We start from the raw sequence: 10,279 nt of genomic DNA on the forward strand, positions 1-10,279 counted from the left end.
GGATAGATTAACTTCGGCCCCAGTCCTGACACTCCCTTAAAGGTCAGAAGGCTATGTTGTTTATTCTGATGCCTCCAGTGTCGGATTGGGCTGCGTGCTAATGCAGCAAGGTAAAGTCATTGCCTATGCTTCCCGGCAGTTGCGGAAGCATGAAAGGAATTATCCAACTCATGATCTCGAATTGGATACGGTTATTCATGCATTAAAAATGTGGAGACATTACTTGTACAGTGTGCATGTTGATATTTATACAGATCACAAGAGTCTCTAATATATTTTCAAGCAAAAGGAGTTGAACTTGCGACAAAGACAGTGGTTAGAATTATTAAATTATTATGATGTGAGTATTTTACATCATCCTGGAAGGGCGAATGTAGTAGCTAATGCACTTAGCCGCAAATCAATGGGAAGTATATGTGAGGTCCCTCCGGAGAAGAAAGAATTAATTCGTGAGCTTCACCAGCTAGCTAACCCCGGAGTTCATCTAATTGATTCAGGCAATGCAGGGGTTGATATTCATAATTCAGCTATTTCCTCTTTAGACACGGAAGTAAGAAGGCGCCAATATGAAGACCCCCAGTTGAGTCACTATAGGGATACATTTCCTAAGAAATAGAAGTCGCCATTTGGAGTTTCAGCAGATGGAGTTCTCAGGTATGGAGGCAGGCTACGTGTGCCAGATGTGGCAGAGCTACGTCGTCAGATTCTAGAAGAAGCTCATTATTCTCGGTATTCTATTCACCCAGGGCGACAAAGATGTATCACGATCTTAAACTAATATATTGGTGGCATGGAATGAAGAAGGACATAGCAGAGTTTGTAGCTCAATGTCCAAATTGCCAACAAGTGAAAATTGAGCATCAAAAGCCAGGAGGATTGTTACAAGCCATGAAAATTCTAGCCTGGAAATGGGAAATGATAAACATGGATTTTATTATAGGTTTGCCTCATTCTCGGCGTAAGTATGACTCCATATGGGTGATTGTTGATAGACTCACAAAATCAGCCCATTTTCTTCCGGTCAAAACCACATATTCAGTAGCAGATTATGCAAGGTTGTATCTTAAGGAGATAGTGCGACTTCATGGTATCTCGGTGTGTATTATCATAGACGGGGGAGCACAATTTACTTCTAACTTCTGGAAGTCTTTCCTAGAAGGTTTAGGTATTCAAGTGAGACTCAGCACAACATTTCACCCACAAACTGATGGGCAGGTTGAACGCACTGTTCAGACCATGGAAGATATGCTACGGGCATGTATACTAGACTTCGGAGGTAATTGGGATGATCATTTTCCACTTATTGAATTTGTAGTTATCATTCCAGCATCCACATGGCCCCGTACGAATCTTTGTATGGAAGGAAGTGTAGGTCGCCAATCGGATGGTTCAAAGTTGGAGAGGTACAACTAATAGGTTCGGGGTTGATCCAACAAGCGGGGGAAAAGATCAAGGTTATCTGAGATCAATTGTTGACAGCCCAAAGTCGCCAGAAATTTTATGCAGACAACCGGCGGCGACACTTGGAATTCCAAGTTGATGATTGGGTATTCCTGAAGGTATCCCCGATGAAGAGTGTAATGAGATTCGGCAAGAAGGGCAAGCTTAGCCCCCGATATATTGGGCCTTATATGATTGTACGCAAAGTGGGCCAAGTAGCTTATGAACTGGATTTACCTCCAGAGCTTGAATCAGTCCACCCAGTTTTCCACGTGTCGATGCTTCGCAAATGTGTCTGAGATCCATCTAGAATTATGCCGATAGATGATGTCCAGATTACTGAGAAGTTGGCCTAAGAAAAGGTACCCATTTCCACACTAGATAGGCAGGTGCGGAAGCTCAGGAACGAAGAGGTAGCTTCAGTCAAGGTCTTATGGAGAAACAATAACCGAGAAGAAATGACTTGGGAAGCGGAGGAAAACATGAAGTCCAAGTACCCGCAATTATTTCCACCCCGGAGGAGATTCAAGATGAGACGCCATTATCATAAGGTATGTAATGCTTTCTTCTAGTGCTTTTGGTCGTGTGCGGCCATATTTTCTTGCTATTGCGTTGTAGTCCTGTGAGGCGATGTTATTGTGGGTTGTTATGACAAGATGTTAGTGCTATATTATAAGGAAAACTCTGGAACATTTTTTATAAAATTTCCGAGGACAAAACATTCGAGGACAAATGTTTTTAAAGGGGGGAAAAGTGTTATACCTTGGAAAATTTCATGTCGTTGGGCGGCTAATAGGCTAATGTAGGTTAAGGTGTATATGATGTCCCTATTAGTAAGAAAGGATACTTAATGATCCTAATTAAGATTCCAAAGACATTTGGGGGGAAAAAAGAAAGAGAAGAGAACTTGTTGGGGAGAGTTAAGGTAGAGAATATTGAACACAGTGTACCAGCAGGTGTTCCTTGTCATTTATGGGGTTTGAAGTTGAACGGATTGAACCGACGACGGCTGAGCAGATTCAGGGAAGTCTGAAGACATCAGACATTATCGACGGACTGCCAATATGCACCATCACTATGTTCCGAAAATCCTGATCTGCAGAAGCAGATCGACGAGATGCGTCAACGGACCGTCGACACGTCAAAGGGCCGTCGATCTCCGCCATCAGTAGGACTTCGCAACTTCTGATTTTCAGAAGTAGGTCGACCGAGCAAGTCGATGGACCGTCAACATGTCGACGTGACCGTCGACCCTCTCGTCGAACCGCTTCTCTGGAACTTTCCAGTTTCAGTTAAAAATAGACGAGTTGAGCTCCAAATTTTCAGATTGAGCCTCTCTCTAAGACTTGAAGGTTCTAGAAAAATTTCTCTTATCATATCATTATATATCCAAGGGAAATCAAGGAGTAAACACCAAGAATTAGTAGAATCAAGTGCAAGGATACTCTCTAGGGTTTGTGGAAACCACGAATCTCTTTGGTGTTGAAGTAGGGTTTTCTCCAAGTGAAGTATTTCCATTCAAAGTCCATTCCTACATCATCAAAGGTAAGTTTATTTTCAATTCATGTTATTAAGAGTATTGAGAGGTTAAAAGACTTGGATTATGAAAAGGAGCCGAATATGGAGTACAAACATGGAAATAGTGATACTCTTGATTAATGACTTAACTGGAAAAATAGTTCTTGACATGTTATTAGTACAAAAATGTGGTGAATGATACGAATGATATTAAAGGAGTATTTTGTGATAATGAATATGATGTTGTAACATTGGTGTGGTTATGGATGATCTTGAAGGTGGATTTAAGAAGTAAACAATGTTTAACTTAAGGAATCTATTGATTATGTTGTCATTAGTGTTCTTATTGATGTTTGAGGGTTATCTTATTTCATGGAAGAAGTTGTCGAAAAAAAGGAAGTGTCGCCAAATTTCCATTAAGTTTTAGTTGCTTTAGCTTAAGCTTAAGTATGTTTCCGGTTGTCTTATTTTAGTACAAATTCTCCTGAAGGTAGCATCATGAGCTCGAAAAGCAAGCAAGTAGGCAATAGAGTTAAAAAGATATAAAGGTATGTGAGGCTATTTCCCTTCTTTCAAAGGCATGACTCTTACAGTGTGAATTCTTCCCCATATATTCCCATGACCTTCTTACATCTCTAATGATGAAAGTTAAAGATCCTTAAGAGCTTCTTATGAGATATGTTCTATGATAGTGATGATGATAATGATGCCTTCATGAGCTTGAGAATCCTATGTTTACGATCCATTGATGTTGTTCTTTGTTGTTGCCTCACCTCATGATACTAGTTCTTTCAAGGCGAGGCATAGCGATGATGATGTTCCATAATGTAATCGGAGGCTCCCGACCTTACGTCACTCCGATTGAGTACAACTTTTATTTGAGCTCTTATGCACGCTTCATGATAAGTACATGTGTATGATTACACCGTGCCTAGATGGCCAAGCATGACACCGCTAAGGCGGCATGTGGCATATGATAACACCGTGACTAGTTGGCCGGACATGACACCACTAGTGGGCGGTGTAAGATGATTACCCCAGATTCGGAAGGCTCGGACGCCGGCTAATGATATTACTGATTCAGACAAATTATGTAAGTACATGTGATAGGTAAAAGTGAGCATGCATGATTCCGCCTCAAGAGGCAAGTAACTACAATTATCTGTTCTTCTTATGCTTTCTATGTTTCCTTATTATGTTGTCACATATGCCTTACATACTCAATGCATTATGTTCATACCCACAGGTAGATAGGGGGACGGTCCAGATCCTTAGGAGCTAGATCATCTTGCACAGGAGCACTTCCCTATTTCGGAGGTGCAGTTTTTGATATATTCTTTTGTGTATATATTCGGGCACGACGGGGTCCTGTCCCATCCTTATGTTCAGTACTCCAGTTAGAGGCTCGTGGATACATATGTGTGGGTAGTAGATGTCTTATGATCACCCCTGTGTATATTGTTTTATATCCTTTTATAGCCGTGAGGGCTTATGTATACATATATGTATTGTTTTGGTGATTACGTGTGTACAAATTGGGTATGATGGTTAGCATGATGAGTGGTGCTCGGTAGTCCGCTTCGGGTACCTATCATGGCCCACTGGCTGGGCCGTGACAAGCCACTAGTCAAAAACCAAGCCTAAAGAATACTAAGTCTTGAAATACATATATAAAATCTAACAAGGCAATCACAGCACAACCACAACAATGGCGAATGGATGATGATTTATGCAATGCAATGAGACTGATGTCATGCAATGAAATGGCTAATACTCACTCTGTACACACATGCTACAGACGAAATATCGACGTCTCGGCTGTCATGACCTATAAGGGACCCATGGCATCCACGTGTCGTTGTGGTGTGCAACCCGATCCCATAAATATACGTTGTGGCGTGCAACCCGATCTCATATATATATATATATATATATATATATATATATATATATATAGATATGTTATACCCCGTATATTTATACGTCGGATTATTCGCAAGCAAACCGAATCAAGTTAAAGGCGGAGTCATTTTCGGACACAAGATAGAAACCTTTAAATTTCAATCTTAAATTAGAATATAAATTATTTATAAATTTTATGTAGTGTAAAAATATTATTGGACATTAGGAACTAATTAATTATGATTAAAATATTAAGTAGGGATTAGGGATTAATTAATTAATTAATTTAATTTTTAAATTGTGGGCACCACCCCTTTTAAATAAAAACAAAAACAAACAAATCAGCAAATTAATTTTGATGAGTCATTAGATGGGGAGGGGGACGTGTCAACACAAGAAATACCACGTATAAACAATTGGGAATGAACAATTCAACAACAGATTTCATTTTACAAAGAATCAAAGTTAAGAAAAAAAAAACGGAGCAGCCATGGCTGCTACTGTTCACGGCCAGCCATGGCTGTTTTAAAAAAAAATAAAAATTGCTTTGATTTAATTCCAAGGTGATTTACAAGTTCAAGGAGGTGATAGCAACATTGGATATTGAATCGAGAAAGAAGAAATTGCGAAATTGGAGCAGTTAAGATTAGAAATTCCTCCGAGAAAGTTAAGGTAAGATTTTCTTGTTTTATGATGTAATTGTTTCAATGGTATTGTAATGTAATTATTAGAATTGGATTTGACGAAATTGGAATTAAGAAAATGCATGAAATCGATGTTATAGGAAATTGTGGGTTGAAATGGATTAAGAGAAATTGTTGGGTTGTTAGAATTGTTATGGGCTGAATTGTGAGAATTTTATGTGTATATTGTTGTTGTTGGTATTTCTGTGTTGACAGGAGAACAATTAGAAATTCGGGTTAGGCGAATATATAGGGGAAATGCTGCCCGATTTTCGTTAAGCCCTTAACTAATGGAAAACCCTAAACGAGAGTGTATAGGTTAAAGAACAAGTTCTATAAAGTGATGGGCTACGGATTTGCGAACTAAAGTATAGTTACTAACGATAACGTTACTCTTATATTAAATAGGCTAAAAGAGCGACGAGGCGAACGGATTTACGAATAGTCGCTAACAGGTATGTAAAGCTGTCCCTTCTTTCTTTTGGCATGTCCTAGATTTAAGTGATGAATGATATGAACTTTGGGGTAATTCCATTCATAAGATTTGAGTGATATTGATGATTCTTATTCACTTCTTGATATTACAATTCTCAAGTGATTGAGCCTCCCTCTTCAGTTTTCTGTACGTTGAATAATAGTCGATATATACCCGCTCTTATTCTTAGGAATTCTATGATAACTAATGCTCGGACTTCTATAAGATGTTCATACTTTATTGACATATGACTATGCTTTCTAAGCCCTTTTGATATACTTTATGATAACATTCGAGAGTTATTTGATATGTTCCGAGTGACATTCGAAAGGTATTTAATATGACTATTGTCCTGATTTTTAAATGATAGCTCGTGTTGATTATTCCATTGAGTCTTTGAAAATGTTTTAATTTGCATATGGTTGTTCACTACTCCACTCGTGCAAGTCTCAATATGTCTTTCACTGAGTCCCGGGCCAGGACACATTTTCGTGCACAGTTTCACTGCATTGTTCACTGAGTCCCTCACTAGAGGGCCAGGACACGTTATATATATATATATATATATATATATATATATATATATATGATGATATGATGATATGATGATGTGTTATGGCGGCCAGGAGTGCATATGATGACTTTATTCACCGAGTCCCTCCCTAGAGGGCCGAGACACGTTATATATATGATATATGATATATGATATTAATATGCATGACTTTCATTTCATAAGGCAAGTGTATTGATGTTTTAAAAGTCATACTTGTTTCGGGTAATCTCTATTTCAGTTATGATCCTTTTACTGTATTTCATACTTTATATACTCAGTACATATTCCGTACTGACCCCTTTCTTCGAGGGGCTGCTGTTACATTCCGTAATTTTCATACATTGGACGTTTTAAAATAAACGCGACAAGTTAAGACAAGATTAGTTTAGGGTACAAAGTGGAGATTTTAACTTCCAATTTTGTTTCAAGTTACAAATTATTTACAAATTTCGTTTGGCATGGAAGACTTAATAGAAAAGTGGGATTAAACTAATGATAAATGGAATACTAAGTGGGATTGGGAACAAAAATCTGCCCATCTTTTCTTAGCCATGTTCAGCCGTGCATATTGTGCAATGGTCAAAGATTATTGACCCAAAAACTTTAGTGGGACACATGTCCAAATCATGGAAGGAATATATAAGGCAAAATTCTGATTCATACACCACTAAGCAACTCATTTCTTCATTTTACAAAGTTAGAAAACTTAGTCATAGAAAGAGAGGGTCTCGGCTACAAGTTGGCCGAGAATGAGCTGCTCCAAATTGCTCCAAAAATCAGTTTTCCAAGCAATTAAACTCCATTATAGGTGCATAATAACGTGTAGCATTCATTGGGGTAGCAAGAACAAGTGTTAAATTTCAAGAAGAGAGTTTGAGGGGCTAGCCGATTGAAGGAATTAGTTACAAGGTAAGAATGCTTATTGTTCTTGTGTTCCATAACGATTTGAATGTATAGTTCATGCATGTTGTTGTTGGATGGTTGTTGTGGTTGAAGTAGTGAGTGAGCCGTGAGTGTTGATGAAGCCATGGTTGGTTTCATTTTGTATGTATTGTTGGTGAATTGAATGGGTGTCAACATATGTAAAGGAACAAAGATTGTAGAAGTTGGTTTATGATGTTGTATGTTGGTATTGGACTGTTTTGTGAGGGAGTTAGTGAACTGTTTTTACTTGATATTTTGATTGTTATTATCATTAATTTCATGATGTAAATGAAGGTGTTTAATGGTTGGAGTTGAAACTAAAATCGTTTGTGAGTTGTTGTATGGATTATAGAAATGACGATGTAGTTTAGTTGTGTATGAATTGATGTTGTATTTGTCGTGTGGATAGCTGGTCATAACCTACTGAAAATATATGAAAAGAAGGCATGAAATAATGTGTAAGAATCATAGGTGGTTTGCTTAGTATGTTCGTAAATGTTTGCAAGAATTCCGAACATTGTTTAGGGACTGTTTTGGACATGTTATTGGACTGTTTTGGACATGTTGTGGTAATGGACTGTTTTCTAAAACGTTTAAATCAGCCATGTGTTGTAGGCTTTAATGGAATCATGTTTAATCTCCTTGTACATGTATTGGAAATGGATTGAATGTGTTGTGGTTTGGATGAATGGATGAAAATCATGAAGTTGTTATAGTTGTGTTGAAGCCGTGTAAAGGGGCTGTTTTAGGGGAAATTATGGACTGCTTTGTGCCAAGTTTTGATTGTTGTTGTTATGAACATTGTGGTATATTGTATGTATGTTGAATATGTTAATTTAGGTGTTAAAGAAACAAATCAAATTGAAGTACGCAAGCAGTCCAAAACAGTGGACTGTTTTAAGGTTAGAAGCAAATTAGTGAATGTTGAATATTGATTGTTGCTATGAACGTGTAGTGAGTGTGAAGCTTAATGATTCAAGTTGAAATTGAAATGGTTTGTGGGCTGTTATAAGAATAAATATGATGCTGAAATAGTTCCGCTAATCGCATAAGTAATGTTGTAAACGTGTTGTTGTCGTTGTAATTGAAGTTGGAAAATTGCGAAATAGAAATTGTAGTGTTGTGTGTGCTGTTTGGCCGTGAGTATGGAACAGTTTTGAATGATGTATGGACTGTCCAAAGTCCCTTAAATCATGTTTATACAAGTTTGGATTGATACATGAAAGAATGACTAGCAATATTAGCTTGTAGCACTAGTTGGTTTGAATGCGAACGAAACGTTGTCTAAATGTTAGAAAGGGATTGTGAGTGTCAAAATACGTATCGAATTCCCTCGTAAACTAATCATAGCTTGTGATATCTTGATATAGGATAAGTAACATTGGGCAGCAAGTACAAGTTATTATACGACTAAACGCCAAAGGTATGTAAGGCCTATTCCTTTCTTTTCTTGGCATGTCCTAGACGTAAGTATGCAATGATATGAACCTTGGGGTAAATTCTACTCTCTAGTTCCAAACATGATTTGTGATCCTTTTCATTCTGTAATGTTATTGTCATGAGTTTATTATATGATTGACTAATGAATGATGCATAGAAGTTCCTACTCTTGAATATTTGCACAACTAGAGACATACTTGATCTCAAAGTTACACCATGATTAAAGTACGCATGTACATAAAATCTGAGATGTTCCTTGCTATAGTTAGTAATGAGATTTCAAAAAAAAAAAAAAGAACCGAAGATGAATTGCATATGTGTGGTATCGCCGCTGGATTCTTGGCCGCGGTATTTGTATGTGTGATGTTGCCACTGGATACTTGACCGCGGTATGTGTGATATTTACCGCTGGATACTTGGCCGCGGTAGGTGTATATGTGTATATGTGTGATATTGACCGCTGGATACTTGGCCGCGGTAGGTGTATAGGTGTATATGTGTATATGTGTATATGTTTATGTTTATGAGGCTATGATTTTAATACCGAGTCCCTTATTAAAGGGCCGGGACACGTTATATATATGTATGATTATAATATGATTTTACTTACCGAGTCCCTTACAAAAGGGGCGGGACACGATATATATGTACTTACATATGATATGACTACCTTGTTATGATTACTAAAACTTATGATGAATTATGTGACAAGTAAGTCTTGGGATTTTTGGTCTTTGTACTGAATCTTATGCTACTCACTTCAGATATGTTTCTATTTACTATATTTCATGCTTTACATACTCAGTACATACTCCGTACTGACCCCCTTTCTTCGGGGGGCTGCGTTCATGCCCGCAGGTACAGACGCTTATTTTGGAGATCCGTCAGCTTAGGGTACCTATTCAGCTATTTTGGACCGCTCCTTTGTTCCGGAGCTAGCTTGTGGTATAACTCCCTTGTGTTGTATTCATATGTGTTAAATTGGGTACAGCGGGGCCCTGTCCCGCCATATGATACAGTCATTACTCTTAGAGGTCTGTGGACATCTTTGTGGGTCTGTATGTAGTTGTTGATGCGTTGTATGACTATGACTTATGTTTGGGGCGTACCCATTCGTAATGGCAGCCTTGTCGGCTTGCATATATATGTATGTTTGGTATGATACATATCGTGGCAGCCTTATCGGCTTGCGTAGAAAGATATATGTTGTTGTTTAAAAATTGTAACTCCTCAGGAGACAGATGCCTTCGACATACAAAAATTTTGACAGCTTCAAAACAACACCATACCTTTTTATACAAATAAGTTAATGACATACTAGTTATAAATGATTACAGTTAACAG

At 38.0% G+C, this 10,279-nt stretch overlaps 1 long non-coding RNA gene across 1 annotated transcript; it reads left to right on the forward strand.

Moving 5' to 3' along the window:
• Positions 1 to 5,339: 5,339 nt before the first annotated feature.
• LOC132602299 (uncharacterized) lies at positions 5,340 to 10,041 on the forward strand. The gene is made up of 3 exons (XR_009567718.1): positions 5,340 to 5,532; positions 5,952 to 5,998; positions 9,794 to 10,041. It is a non-coding gene; the product is annotated as an uncharacterized LOC132602299 (long non-coding RNA).
• Positions 10,042 to 10,279: the final 238 nt, after the last annotated feature.

The sequence above is a fragment of the Lycium barbarum genome, chromosome 7 (genome assembly GCF_019175385.1).
Source record: "Lycium barbarum isolate Lr01 chromosome 7, ASM1917538v2, whole genome shotgun sequence".
Lineage (NCBI taxonomy): Eukaryota > Viridiplantae > Streptophyta > Magnoliopsida > Solanales > Solanaceae > Lycium > Lycium barbarum.